At 41.6% G+C, this 15,603-nt stretch overlaps 1 protein-coding gene across 1 annotated transcript in view; it reads left to right on the top strand.

Moving 5' to 3' along the window:
• Positions 1-15,603, top strand: part of LOC309637532 (uncharacterized protein) — a 413,691-nt gene that overhangs the window by 292,820 nt on the left and 105,268 nt on the right. The window contains exon 3 of the transcript XR_014250596.1: positions 14,991-15,174. The gene's annotated coding sequence lies outside the window, so the exon portion shown is untranslated. The remainder of the gene's footprint in view (positions 1-14,990; positions 15,175-15,603) is intronic.

Genomic DNA, 15,603 nt, shown 5'->3' with positions numbered 1-15,603 from the left:
GTCTTCTTCAAGAATTAGTTTTTCATGAGACTATGTGCATTCCTAGGGCAGTAGTCACTCACCTCTGTATCACTAACACATAAGGAGAGCCCTAAATATGGACCCTCAATAAATGTTTGTATAATAAACATGTGCGCAAAATATCACCACTGTTGTATCTTAAGGTGAGTCCTGCCTTAAGATACAACATTGCCATTTTTCTGTATTCTCCTTTAAATGCATATACTCTTAAAAATGTAGTGCCCAGGGGTGATGACTTAATAGTCATAGACTTATGGGGACATTCAAAGTAAAACCATGGAGATCAGCATTTTCATTTGGTAGATGAGGAAACTGAGGAACAAAGAGGGAGAAGAAAACTTTTCCAACATAAATTATGGATCAAGTCTGGACAGAAAAGTAATTTCTGGAAACCAAGTCCCAGTGTTTCTTTTTACTGTATCATCCATCACTTAACACTTTATCATGAGCACATTACAGGCTGTTTCCTGTGGGAAAGGAAGGTCCTTATTTAACTTGAATGATATAGAAGGAGGTGATGGAATAAGGAGTGGGAAGAAGCTAAATCAGTGGGGCAGAGGGACAGTAATACAGAGAAGATCATGGAGACCCATGGAAACGCTTCATTATCAACTTCATTGGCTTGGATTGAATTCCGTAACACATATTTTTGACATTATTTCTTACGTCTTTATTTAATTTCCATTTTGAATCTTCCTGGATCAGATTTTAAAAAGTAAGAGTTAAAGATTTAAAAAAAAAAATAGGTCAGAAACAGATTACTGTTTTGAAGCTTCAGTAGCACAGGACAAAGAGAGGTGGGCTGGAAATGAGGTACGGATTTGTGTTCAGAATGGCAGTCAGCTCCAGACTGTCTGCTTTCAGTGCCCTTATGTTGAAGCCCTAGCCACCAATGTTACTGTATCTGGAGATGGGGCCTCTGGGAGATAATTAGGGTTAGATGCTGTTATGAGGGTGAGGCCCTCAGTGCCCTCAAAAGAAGAGATACCAGAGAGATTACTCTCCCTCTCTCTCCACCGTGTGGGGACATGGCATGGCCCTCTGCAACACAGGAAGAGAGCTCTCATCAGAACGTGATCATGCTGGCACAGTGATCTCAGACTTCCAGCCTTCAGAACTGTGAGAAGACAAATTTCTATTGTTTAAATCACACAGTGTATGGTATTTTGTTATGGCAGCCTGAGCTGATTAAGACAGTGTCTCACCAAATAGAGAATATCAATAAAGGAATATAAATTATTTAAAACAAAGAGTCAAACAGAAATTTTCAGTCGAACAGTATAATAACTGAAAGGAAATATTTACTAGAGGGACTCAACAACAGATTTCAGCAGGAAGAGGAAAGAATCAATGAACTCGAAGATGGATTAATTGAAATTATTCTGTCTGAAAAACAGAAAGATAAAAGAGTAAAGAAAAATAGAGCCTAAGAGACCTGTTGGAGACTATGAAGCATATCAACATACTACTCTCAATGTGAGTTTGAGAAGGAGAGAAGAGAGAGAAAGTGAAAGAATATTTGAAGAAATAATAGCTGAAATTTGATGAAAAACAGTAATCTACACAACAAAGAAACAATGATTTCAAGTAGGATAAGCTCAAAGAGTTAATATCTAGACACATCATAATTAAACTGTTAGCCAGAAGCAGAGACAATCTTGAAAGCAGCAAAAAAAAAAAAAAAAAAGAAGCATATCATCATGTACAAGGGATCCTCCATAAGAGAGCCTGTCATACAGAGTGAAGTAAGTCAGAAAGAGAAAAACAAATACCATATAATATCACTTTATGTGGAATCTAGATATATGGTACAGATGAACTCATTTGCAAAGTAGAAATAGAGTCACAGATGTGGAGAACAAACTTACGGTTACCAAGGGGGGAAGCAGGGGTGGGGGAGTGGGATGAATTGGGAGATTGGGATTGACATATACACACTACTATATATAAAATAGATAACTAATGAGAACCTACTGTATAGCACAGGGAACTCTACTCAGTGCCCTGTGGTGACCTAAATGGGAAGGAAATCTAAAAAAGAGTGGAGATATGTATATATATAACTGATTCACCACTTTGCTGAGCAGCAGAAACTAATACAACATTGTAAAGCAACTATACCCCAATAAAAATTAATAATAAAAAAGAAAATAGGGACTTCCTTGGTGGCACAGGGGTTAAGAATCCGCCTGCCAGTGCAGGGGACAGGGATTCGATCCCTGGTCCAGGAAGGTCCCACCTGCTGAGGAGCACCGAAGCCCGTGCGCCGCAACTACTGAAGCCCGCACACCCTAGAGCCTGTGCGCCGCAACTACTGAGCCCATGTGCTGCAACTGCCGAAGCCCGCGCGCGCCTAGAGCCCATGCTCTGTAACAAGAGAAGGCACCGCGATGAGAAGCCCACGCACCCCAACAAAAAGTAGACCCCGCTCGCCACAACTAGGGAAAGCCTGCGTGCAGCAATGAAGACCCACCGCAGCCAAAAAAATAAAAATAAAAAAAAGAAGAAAATATAATTAAAAACAAACAAAATAAATTAAATTAAAATGGTTTCCCCGTTGCACCAGTACATTTTAGATGCTCAGTAGTCACATCTGGCTACCATATTGGATGGCACAGAGCAGTCCCATTGTCACAGAAAGTTCTTTTGGACATGCTGGCTTAGGGAGAGATGACTAGAGAACACAAGGGAAGGGGAACAGTAAAGGTGTCTAAAAAAACCTTCCAAAATTTATAAACTCTTCTGAATTCTGAAACCTTCTAAAAGTTACCTAATAATCTTTACTGAGAGTCTGTCTGAATACTATGGGTCAGGCTGGACAATAGGGATTGATTAATTCGTTGCTTCATTTATTTATTCAGTACTTATGGAGTAGTAACTGATTGAGAAACTGTGCCAGGGACACAATGTAAAACGATCAGCAAAACTGGCATATTGTCTCCTCTCAAGCAGCTGACATTCCAGTGGAGGCGGTAGATATTAATCAGGAATGAGACAAGCAAATATAAAATTATAACTGTGATAATCACTCTGATGGAGAGGTATTTGGAGCAGTGAGAATGGGAAAGGAGTGTCCTTGACCTAGTCTGGAGCGTCTTTTCTCAAGAAGGCATCCTGAGATGAGATTTAAGTGAGTAGATGAGGGAAAAGGAGGCAGAGCAAGCCAGCCCCAAGACACAGCATGCACAAAGGCCCTGGGGCAGGAGGAAGCATGACATGAAGGAGGAACTGACTGGGCCAGTGGGGACCATCACAGAAAGTGAGGGGCAGTTGGGTATAAGCTGAGGCCAGCAAGGCAGAGTACCTGCAGCGCCAGCATCACCTACAAACTTGTTAAAAATTCAGGGTCTGTAGTTAACAAGACCCCCAGGTGATAATTGGGCACCAAGCTGAGATGCATAGTCTATACCAAGGGTCCGTATATTCCAGCCTGCAGTCCAGATCATGCGACAGTCTGTTTTTGTACATATTTTATTGGACCACAGCTATGCCTGTTCATTTACTGGTTGTCCGTGGCTGCTTTCATGCTGCAGTGACAAAACGGAGAGGTTGCCATGGACATTGTTTGGCCCACAAAGCCGAAAATATTTACTATCTGGCCCTTTACACAAAAGTTTTCCAGTTCCTAGTTTGTACTGTGCTGTGCCTCAAAAACAGCATCAAGGTTTTGGGATTTATTCTAAAAGCAAGGGAAGCTAGTGAAGGTTTCCATTTTGGAAGGATCGATCCACCTGCATGGAGATAAAAGTCACACAGACGGTGCATGCCCCACAGGGGCTTAGGATCCAGTGGGAACTCACTTTTATCTCCCAGATTGGTTGTTTGCTCCTTTCATGAGGGGAATTGCTATATTATTACCTCATTTTTTTGTTGTTGTTAACTCCCTCCGTGCCTGGCAGAGTGAGTGCTAAGTGTTTAGCCAGTGTTTGGTGCTATTTACTGACTCAGTAACTGGCTTGAGCTTTTGACAGTTACCATTTACCCTCCTTAGAAACTTATTTTGTGGACACTGCAGGAGTCAAAATATTATGGTGCCTGATGTGCTTTCAACAGCTTCCTTGACATCTCAACGTGATCTTTGACATGGACTCTAGACCAGTATGGTAGAAGCCAAGCCCTTGGCCACTTTGTGAGTTTCAGGAGAGCGGGGAGAGACGGGAATCTGATTCCATTTCTGGTGCGGATAGAACTGCAGGAAGAAGCCTCTCTGAGCTTCAGATTCTCCCTCTGTGACGTGAGGAAGCTGGAACAGTTTATCATGAAGGTCCCCCGGATATTTTTGTCCTTAGAGTTTTACCAGGTGACAAAATAGGGACACCAGACAAGTCTCTGACTCAGCTCCATGCATCTTTACTTTGTGTACATGGAATCCTTCATACATAAACACAAATCATAGTTGATGAGAACACTGGGGGGAAAAAGAAGAACCCCACAGGCACCCCACAGTTAACAAAGGAGATTTTTGAATTGTGTGTTGTTTCATATTCCACATACTTCCTTTTCATTTGTACAGATATTTGAACGTCACTGGGTCAGCCATAATGAGACCAACCTTATCTACCGATTAGACGTGATTGTGTAGATTCTGGCCTTCCTGGCTGCTTCGCTTGCTTTTCAGGTCATGAGTTAGCAGTGCTGGAGTAAGTTGAATATTCACTGAAAGTGAAGTTGGATATCTGTAAACTCACCATGACAAATGGACATGCATCCCATCTGGAACGCGTCCGAAAGAAAGTGTTTTGAGAAAGGGATGGGTGATGGGTTCTGAAAGAGGTTACAACTTGGTGCATAGAAAGAGGGGAAAAGCTTTGAGGATAATCAATTGCTTGGAGCACACATAGGTTTTTAGCCATGTTGCCATCTCCTGGGCAATATGCCTGCTACAGAAGTGTTGCTTCAAGGCATAAAAAAGCAAGTGAAGCAGACTGTTTAATGGATAGTACTAAAGTGGGGAGGAATATTGTGAAGTCAGCTCTCTCACATTTTGTGGATGTTATTGCTTGGCATTACCTCCCATTCATTGTTGTTGATGGCATTCAATTAAAGCCATACTTCATCAAGTCATGCTATACTAGGTGCTGTGGAAAATAGAGACGCAGTGCTGGCTTCATGGGCGTGTGACTTGGGCAGTCAAGCAGGACCTGACACTTAAATGATCCTGTGTTTGGTTTAATGCTCTGATGTTGCCATTTTGAAATTCTTAATACATTTTGGATAAGGGGCTGTGAACCTTACTTACATGGGTCTCTGCAAATTATGCCGCTTGTTTTGAATAGAAGGTGGCAGAGTCTGTTTCTTGCCTCAAGTTGCTTACAACATTGTGTCTTAGAATCATGTTGGGACAGTAGTATAAGAACTTGATTAACTGTTCTGAGCCTTGATTTCTTCCTGTTCAGTACAAAGAGATGGAATGGGATGCAGTGTAAGGAGAGATATTGGAGGCTTAAACTATTAAGTTGATTTTCCCAAAGTAAGCAGTAGAGTCAGGACATTGAGACTTCCTCTCCTGACTTTCAAGTCAGTGAGAATGGACTTCATGAACAAGGCTTAATGCTGAGTTCAAGATATGATTCAGCCAAGGGCTGGTGGCATCCAATCCCCAGTTGCTAGGGGACTCAAGAGTATCTGGGTTTGTTGAAAAAGTGTCCAGTGGAATGTACTTGGAGATCTGGGAAAGGATGCACAAGCAAAGCAAAGATCAGTTCCACAATAATATATTAAAAACTTCTGGGACCAGACGTGTTTCAGGCTTGAGAATTTTTCTTATTTTTGAGAGGTAACGTAACGCACAATCCACTGAATACGTAAAATCCGCCAGCATGTCTGGGCAGGACTTCATAATCAAGTGTGTTAATTTCTCTGCAGTGAAATGTATAACTGTTCACACCAAATAAGAAAAATTTAAAGACTATGAATAGTTTTAACTCAGCTCACATCAGGGTTTGCTGCCAAATGTAATCAGGTCAAGTTCCACCATAAATGAGTTACAAACTCTAAGGGATTGTGAACCTTTATCAAACAAGATGCAGGTAAATGGGTCATCAGAACTCAGGAGGCAGGAGACAGGTGAGGCGTTTGTCAAGTGAAGCCAGGCTAGATCTAGAGACTGGCTCCCATGGCTGGTCGGGAAGCCCCAGACCTTTGCATGGTAACCCAGGGTGCAGACATTCTTCCTGCTGAAGGAGATGGAAGACCTGAGGCACAAAGCTGTGAACATCCTTTCTCAACATCTCTTTTAAGAACACCACTGCCCTCTTTTTCCTGTTGCTCCAGCTTGGTGGCTTCCTGAACACATGGTCTCTCTGACCATATTTTCACAGTGGAAAATAGCATTTTCAGAACTGGCTGTCCCTAGCTTTCATCTGTCATTTTTTCCTCTCTGTTGTTTCTATGGCAGTTGGCAAATGTGTCTCACTCTTCACTTCTGAGGTGGGTTTAAAAAACCTTGGCCAAAAAACCAGCCTCTTCTTTAGTATCCTCTTCCATTTGTTTGCCTGAAAGCCAGTAGCAGCCAGGAGAAAATAAAAATAGCTTTGAGATTCCCAGAACATGCCTGAAATCTTGTTCTCTGGTATTTTGCTATATTAATTTTTCATGTAGGAGGGATACAGACACTAGAAAATGATTATTCTTGACAATAGAGGTTAAAATAGAGGCTGATTCCCTGTAAAGATAAGTGCCCTTCATTTTCCCAGACCCCCTCCCAAGGCCCTGGGAGGATGTTAACAATATTCTAATCATAATATCCTCTAATTCGTCTTCAAGAGGGGCCTTGAAATTTTATAACTTTCAGACTTGTCAAAACTTGCATCTGTCCCTACTTTACCCCAGTATAAAAGTATGTCTCAAGGCTTTAGAGAGAGTTAACTCTGGCTTTGCCATTTACCAGACGTGAGGGTAACTTATTTATCTTTTGGAACTTCTACTTCTACGTCTATTAAGTGAATATATACACTCTTGACATCATAGGGTGCTTGGGAGGAGAAGAGTTGTCGTGCCCATATAGCAAAGAAGAAAATGTTAATAAATGTTGACTCATCTCTTTGTTTCCTTGAGGATTGTTTTCATCTGCTGGAACAACGCCTCAAGAAAGAGTGTCCATTTTTCTCATTTAACAAATCTGGAAAGAGTCTCAGAGATGTCTTGGGAACCTAGACTCATTATGTCTTTCTCTTCAGCCTTCTTTAATGTGAACTCCATCTTCAAGATCCTAGAATGGCTGTTTTACTCCAGACATTGTGTTTGCATTCCAGGAAGAAAAAAATGGGAAAGGAACAGGAATATACCAGCTGAATCAATCTCTTTGTATAAGGAAAATAATAGTAATTCCAGAAATGCCATCGTGTAGGGATAATTTGCTGCTGATCTGTGTATCTTGGGGGGTACCTGGAACCATGCCTAGAACCAAGGTAGTTACCCTTGACCAAGAAAGGGATAAGATGCACTCACTAGTGATTTCTAATGTTATGCTTAAAGATCAAAACTCCTCAGGAGGCTTGCAACCCCAGCTTGTCTACATTGTTCATTGAAACTGTAAAGGTTGATAACCTGCCCCTGGTTTATCTGATTATAGCCTTGTTGGGTTACTTGAACAGTGGGTTAGAAAAGACCCCTCAGTAAACTTGTGCCTTAGTCACAGGCTGTTTCTATTCTGTTCGTATTTGTTTACCTAGTCCGTAACATAGTGTTTGGCACACAGCAGCTATTCAGTAAATATTTGTCAAGTGAATGAATGTTTGAATGTAATGAATGTAATGAATTAGATTCCATGGCTTATCCATGCAAAAAGCCATACAGCTGAAGTTGTAAGCTAACATTTCTTGGGAGAATATGGCCACAGTAAAGGAGAAGACCCAGCCCTGCTGTGCCAGAGATTGGAAGGGTGGGGTGGTTTTAGTTCAAGGTGTTCTCTGGCAGGGATGATCTAAACACTGCTAATTCCCAGCAGGAATCCAAGGACAAAGTGTTGGGGACTTTGGGGAAAAAACAGTGTCAAAAGCTATTATGTTTCCTGTTCACCTTTTACTTTATAACACATAGCCTCATGACTTTGTGAAAATGTCAAACCTATTTTCATTTACTCATGGTCCCTATTGGCTTTAATTCCAACTTCAAGTTTCCATTGCAGTTTGTCTGAAGAAGGGCTTCCTCTGATATCTGTTACCCTACAAATGGTCAAGATTAATTCAGCTGAGATAGTCGACTAGGCTGGCATTCTCTGTCTCCTCCTCTGCTGTAGATGCTGTGGCTTTTACTAAAGATGGTGACCTTTCAAAGAAGAGAGACCCATTCTCTAGTTGGCAAGCAGTAAAGTTATCCTTAAAACCTTAAAAAAGGTCCTATGGGCCCCTTGCCATTTCTAGGATGTTCCATCTCTCTGAACTTACAGAGCAGTTCAGAGACAGAAACAAAGACAAATCTATGGTGTGTCCCCAGTTGACACCACTATCACTAGACTACAAGGGCTATGAAAGAGTGTCTAAATTGCCAGTCATATAATATGTGGAAGGCTTTTTATCTCTGAGAAGCAGATAGCCTAAACTCATCAATAAAATTTCATGGCCAATTTTATTTTCACACTGGGAAAAATATTGGCATTGTCATCATAAGTCCCAGAGAGGCCTGGTTGTATCAAGGACAAATAGCCAGATACCGTGAAGTATGTCACGGAAGTAACAATATCCACCCACAGAGATCAAGCAGGATGCAAATCTCCCCGTTTCACGTCTGGAAAAAAGACCATGAAAGTAATGAGGTGGAAACAGACCCATATGACACCCTCTCTCCTCCTCTCACCACCTATCCTTGTCTGGATCTCCACTAGAAACAAACTCCCATTTGCCTTCATGATTATTTAATTAACACCTTAAACAGGAATCTGATCCTGCACCATCCTGCCTAACACCTCCAATAGTTTCCCACTCCCTTAACATGAAATGTAAACTTCTTTCCATGGCCTTCATGCATGGATAAGCCAGAGAGTCTAATTCGTAAGAAGCTCTATATTTGCAAACATTCACTTATTCAACAAATACTTACTGAAAGGCTCTGTGTGCTAGGCAGTACGCTACGGACTGGGTAAACAACTATGAACAACACCATGTTGGTGTTTAAAGAACTGAAAAAATAATCTACCTTTTCCTGCCAAGTGGAGAGCAGGCCATTGAGGAGTCAGAAAGCACTGTTAGATGTATGGAATCTTTACTCTGAACCCCGGAATACTGTAAACGTTTCTACCTGAAGACAGTGCTGTATCAAGACAGCCCACACCCCTCCTACCTAGGCGCCTGCCCCTGTGTAACACACAGGAGGAGACCAGAAATGTCATTTTCGGAGAAAAGAAAGGTAGAGGCCAGGCCACACATGCCCTGTTGCTCAGAGTTTTCAGAGAAGGAGCAAGTAGGGTGATGTGTGGAGAGAGGCTAGATAGTCACATGGAAGGACATCAGCAGAGGGAAATTATAACCGAGCAGGACCTATGGGGCCTTCACAGCACAGACCCCCTCCCTCCATGTCCTCTGCCTGCCTCTTACTGTAGAAAAGTTTTCATCTCCCAGGCCTCCCCTGAGTCGCAAAAGGCTGGCTCAAAATGAATGATTTAAAGGATGTGACCATGTAGTGACAAAAAATAGAAGTTGGGCCAGGAAAACTGGTAACAATTTGAACAGTAATCAGCCGTAGGGCGGAGTCTTTAGTTCCACCCTGAAGGATATAGATGGTGCACATTCTTGTGTTGTTCTGTAGATACTTAAACCCTCACCGAATGGAAGACGCTAACTGAACTGTATGATGACTCTGAGCATGTAGCCCGCAGACCAGCTGGAGCCTGAGGATTGGTGATGTTAATTCCTGTGACACCACCCTGTTACCTCACCAGCAGCCAGTCGGAGAAATGAGTTCGGGGTTTTTTTTTTGTTGTTTTTTTTTTAAAATTAATTAATTAATTTATTTATTTTTGGCTGTGTTGGGTCTTCGTTTCTGTGCGAGGGCTTTCTCTAGTTGTAGCAAGTGGGGGCCACTCTTCATCGCAGCGCGCGGGCCTCTCACTGTCGCGGCTTCTCTTGTTGCAGAGCACAGGCTCCAGACGCGCAGGCTCAGTAGCTGTGGCTCACGGGCCTAGTTGCTCCGCGGCATGTGGGATCTTCCCAGACCAGGGCTCGAACCCGTGTCCCCTGCATTAGCAGGCAGATTCTCAACCACTGCGCCACCAGGGAAGCCCCTGAGTTCGGGTCTTTTGAGCTGACCGCTGCCAGCACTCCTTGTTTGGCTCCTGCAATAAATGCTGCACTTTCCTTCACCACAGCCAGCTGTGAGTGGACCCAAGTTCAGTAATAAAATCTGTTCCCCTCAATAACACTGAGTCATGGAAACACATAGCAGTTCAGTATTTGAACAAAGCTAGTATGATCCAAATTGCTTTATTGGTTTTAACTAAGACACATTTTAGGTCATGTGGTCTTTATCACACTGGCTTTCCCTCTTATTTGAGTAAATGTCCACCAACTGCTTGGAATCAGTCCATCTTCTTTCAGTTGATGTATTTTGGTTCTTCCTTTCTAGTAATGGACGAGAAAACAGTTTGACCATTATTAGGTCGAACTGCATGAAATTGATGGTATTCAGCCATTTTTGACCCACCATGAATGGCAGTATGAAATGGTTCAATCTAAGAGATATATGAACACATTGCAGAATAAGTATAAGAAAAAGGAGATAATGAGAATGAGTGTTTGAATACTCATCAGTTAATTAATGCTAATAGATTATAGGTCTAGATAACAGATTAAGCAGGCAGCGGAAAATTCATAAGGTCTAAACATGGAATCAGACCCAGGGCTCCAGGTTTGGCTTCCTGAATGCTCTGCTTGATTGGAAATTTTTGTTTGCAAATGACAGAGTCAAGTCAACTAGGAGGAGCAGGGAGGAACGAGGGTGTACCACTGAGAGATGAGGCCACCAGGGAAGCAACTGGGGTCTGTGGGGAGAGGAGGCTTGTTACATTTATCCGTGGTTGCCCGTTAGTATTTGGCTGCAAGCCTCCACCTGCTTTGTTCACAGTCAGAGGGAAGAAGGAAATGATTTGAGACAGTGGTCATCAAAATTTGGTTAGTAGCCCCCTGGAGGTCCCTGAGATCCTTTCAGGGGTTCTGAGAGGTCAGAAGTATTTTCACGGTAATACTAAGATGGGATATGCCTTTTCCACTGACATTTGCATGGACGATGCAAAAATAATGGGAGTGAAACTACTGCTGCTTTAGAACGAATCAAGACAGCAGCGTCAGATTGTTTGAGCTGCCATTGTATTCCTCACGCACGCATTTACAGTATTAAAAAAAAAAAAGCCAGTTTCACTTAGGAATGTTCTTGATGAAGCAGTAAAATCATTAATTTCATTGAATTTTGACCCTTGAATATTATTCTGTGTGAAGAGGAAGAAACACACACGAAATATTTCTGTTGCAAACTAACTGCCCTTCGAGCCGTGAGCAGAATTAACTGCTTTTTTTCAACGAACGCCATTTTTACTTGAAAGAACAACTGACAGACAAATGATGGTTATTGAGTCGTGGGCATTTGGCAGACATTTTCTCTAACATGAATGAAGTGAGCTTGTCACTTTGAGAAAAACAACTGACAGCATTTGTTGCTAATGACAAATTTGAGCGTCCATGCAAACACTTCTAGAATTTCGGAAAACATGTCTGCCAACCTGAGCTTGACAGCTTTCCAATACATACAGCTTTTTTATTCATGGAAATATGCTATGAATGTTAACATGTAATGAGGTCTTTTTGTTATTTGAAAATAAATTAGTAAATATCCTTTAATGTCTCAATTTTAATTTCAAATATGGTAAATAGTGAAAGAGCTCTGATAAACAAATGGTTTTGGGGGTCTTTGATAATTTTTAAGATGTATTTATGTAATATAAGTAAAGATGTATTGAGACCAAAAGAGTTTGAGAATGACTCATGTAAGAGCTTTTTTTTTTTTCTTCCCATTTTAATAAACTCTTAAGACTCAGAGGGGCCTTTTGCTAACCAACTTTTCTCCATTATTTCTGAACTTTTCCCTTTGTCATCTCTTTCTCAGTGTGTGTGTCTCTCTCTTTCTTTTTCTGTTTGTCTCTTTCCGTTATAAGTATTTTGGTCTCGAAGATAGGTTTTCATGGTTAGATTCATGGCAGTTTTTCTCAAGAAAAAGTCCATTGTGCCAGAAGATTTTCTGTATTCCCTGCCTTATAGCTCCCCAAATAATCTCCTTCTCTTCTGCTGGTTTAATTTTTTGTTTTCAGTGAATCCCCATGTAGGACTGTGACATGGAAAAACAGTATTATAAATTTGTATGCAATGGAAAAGCCAAAAAGAATAAATGAGAAAGAAAGCAACGTCAATGAAAATAGAAACCACATGCACAAAATGACAAATGCAAATGCTAGAGATCGTTCTATTTTTGTAAAGTCTTGAATGTGTCCATTTTCCCCAAAATATCTCTTCTGCGTCATGCCGGTTATAAATGTTGCAGTGATTACTGCTGACAAGTGTGGCTATACACAGACTTAATGACAGGATGATTACTTGTAAGGAAGAGACACCTAAGCCCACTCTCGTGAAGAGAGTGACACGGGCCCACACATTGAGTTTCTCGGCAAGTCACTATTGATGACTATTAAATTATACACTGTTAAGTGATGTTATTAATAATGCTGCCAAATCAGCCTAACTGTAGACTCTGTGATACGCAGAGGACCTTGGGGGCTGTGGTTTTAATAGAAAGTGAGGTTTAGGTCACATAGAAACTTGGAAACTATTCCAGTTGGAGGAGATTATTGTTTTATTCTTCTCATGTGTAGAATTCCACTGTGAGTTTTCAGCAGCCAGTTCCCTCCCCTGTTCTGTCATATGTACGATGATAAGGTTGGACTAGAGCAGTTGTTTTCAACCAGTGAAATCTTAACCTGAAACCTCAATAAACAAAACACAGAGCAGAGCTGCCTGGCTTAAAGGAAAGGTGAGGAAACTTAGACTCTCTCTTTGGGCTCTCCACTGAGCTTTCATGTCCGCTCAGCTCTTGAGATACTGCAGTGAACCCTGCGGCTCTGAGGTACATGGTTTGAGAACCATTGGACCAAGGACTCGAGAGCTCCATGTGCTTGGGGAGACCTTCTCAGAAAATCTGAGTATTTTTTTTTTTTAATTAGAGAACTAGTTGGCATCAAGTTTAGAGCTAAATGGTCCCCTGGGTGGAGGTGGCAAGGATGACAGAGATGGTGGTAACTCCCCCGGTAGGACTCACAAGCCCACTAAGAGCCACAGTGTACTCACTGACACCAGTTGTGAATTGATCCACATCCTAGGTCTTGTGGGGTAAACAAAATATAGACAAACCAACATTCACATTTAAGGAACTGATAGTCAGTTTGGAGAGGGACAACATAAGCCCAGCAACCCAACATTAAGTCCAGATATAATTCTAAAGATTCAGAATTCAAGGGTAGGTGGTAGATAGCATGATTGGGCAGATCAGGAAGGGCAGATGGAGAAGGATGTTTCGTTCTCTTCATGCTCTCCCCAACTCAGTCTGCTACTTCTGACTCCGGTAGAGTTGTGGGTGAGGGGGAAGGAGGGCAGTAAGGAAGCCAGTTGAAGCTATACACGATTTTGTTTGCTTGAATTCCGATAATAATATGAGTATATATGTGTGTGCGTATATTATCTATATGTTAATGCATATGCTGGGTTCAGTTATAAGAAGGGTGACCTTCTTATAATTGAATTCAGACACATGCTATCTAGTTAGAGCGACCAGTTCATCCTAGTTTGCCCAGGACTTACCCAGTTTTAGCATCGAAACTCCTACAGCTTGGAAAACCTCTTTCTTGGACAAATTAGTCACCCCAAATTAGAGCAACCTAGCAGACCCCTAAGAATGCATCTCGGGACCCCTGGTGATCTGCAGGCCCCAATTAGAATTATACTCACTTAGCAAGCGGACTCTTGACCTGAAAATCAAGAGAACTAGCTCCTCTATTGACTAGCAGTGGGACCTTCAGGAAAGGGTTTAAGTCAAGTCAGTAATTCTTTGCAAAGAAAAATAGATGAATGTTCATATACAGTTGTCCATGGCACCTGTATTCATGCTTCTCCCTAAGGTGGAAAGGCGAGCCCCATATAGGCATTGGTTGGTTTTTTTTTTTTTTTAAACAAAATCAGTTGCTTTGAGCTTCACCAATGGTAATTATGTCAGTAGAAGATTATTTTAAAATATTTAAAGTTTAAAAGAAATTATTAATCTAATCAATAATTCATTCAAATAATGAATACAGAGCATATTAGCATTATGCAGTGTTCACTTAAGAATAAAAATGTGTTTTTAGCCTTTCCATGTCTTATTTAGGAATTTTGATCATTTTTATGAAACTTAGAATTGATATGAAAGATATCATGACTATTAAGAATTAAGGAACAAAATCAAGTAAGCAGGAATAAGGGAAACTGTGCTAATGCAGGCAACCTGCTCGGAAGAACTGGGTCATAATTTAAGTTTTCCAGCATGTGCAATGAATTACTTATAGAACTACGTAACAAGAGCATTGAGACAAATGGGGTGAGATCAGACTTAATTGGGAAGAGCATGGGCTTAAGAGTCAGAAGACTTGGGTTCTAGTCTCGGCTTCGCTATTTCCCTGCTGTGTGACCTGGGACGAGTTATCCTCGTGCCTCAGTTTCTTCATCTGTCTTCTTGTGTCATAGTGATTTTGGAAAGATTTTAAGTAAGATACCAAATGTATGACTAAATGGAGACAGTGCAGTGACCTATGGGGACCAAGAGCAGCCCTGCGGGGGTGAGGAGGGTGAAAGCACGTGGCTGGACACAGGGAGTTGGTGTGCTGGAGGGATGCGGCCACTGTGCAACCAGCAGGAAGGGAGCAGCAAGTCAATCCTCAGACATCCTTTTTCTCTTGACAGTCCCTCCCACAAGCCAAACCCAATTGGAAGCAAGAGGACAAGGGAGCCTGCTGATGTAGCCCATGGATGTCAGTCTTCTGAAGCCTGGAGAAGAGTAGAGAAGGGCCAACAGTGGAACTGGAGGAGCACACAGCCCCCATGAGGACTGTGATAGAATCTGCATACTCTATAAAATGGCATGCTGGTAAATATGGAAACTGGCTACAACGCTGGAAAATAGTGTGGCGCTTTCTTATGAAGTTAAGCATATGCTTATATCACCCAGCAATCCACTCTTGGATATTTATCCTAGAGTAAGAAAAGCTTATGTTCATACAACAATCTGTGTGTGAATGTTTATAGCAGCTCTATTCAAAATAATGCCAAACTGGAAAGAAGCCAGATATCCTTCAACAGGTGAATGGATAAACAAACTCTGGTACATCCATGCAATGGAGTACCGCTCAGCCATAAGAGGGAGTCAACTATTGATGCTGTAGCAACTTGGATGCATCTCAAAGGCATTGTGCTGAGTGAAAGGAGCCATTCTCAAAAGGTTACATGCTGTATGATTCCATTTATACGACATTCTTGAAAGCACACAACTGTAGTGATGGGGAACTGATCAGTGGTT

This window comes from Balaenoptera physalus (genome assembly GCF_965194825.1).
Source record: "Balaenoptera physalus genome assembly, chromosome: 11".
NCBI classification, from domain to species: domain Eukaryota; kingdom Metazoa; phylum Chordata; class Mammalia; order Artiodactyla; family Balaenopteridae; genus Balaenoptera; species Balaenoptera physalus.
This window is presented reverse-complemented; position numbering and strand designations above follow the sequence as displayed.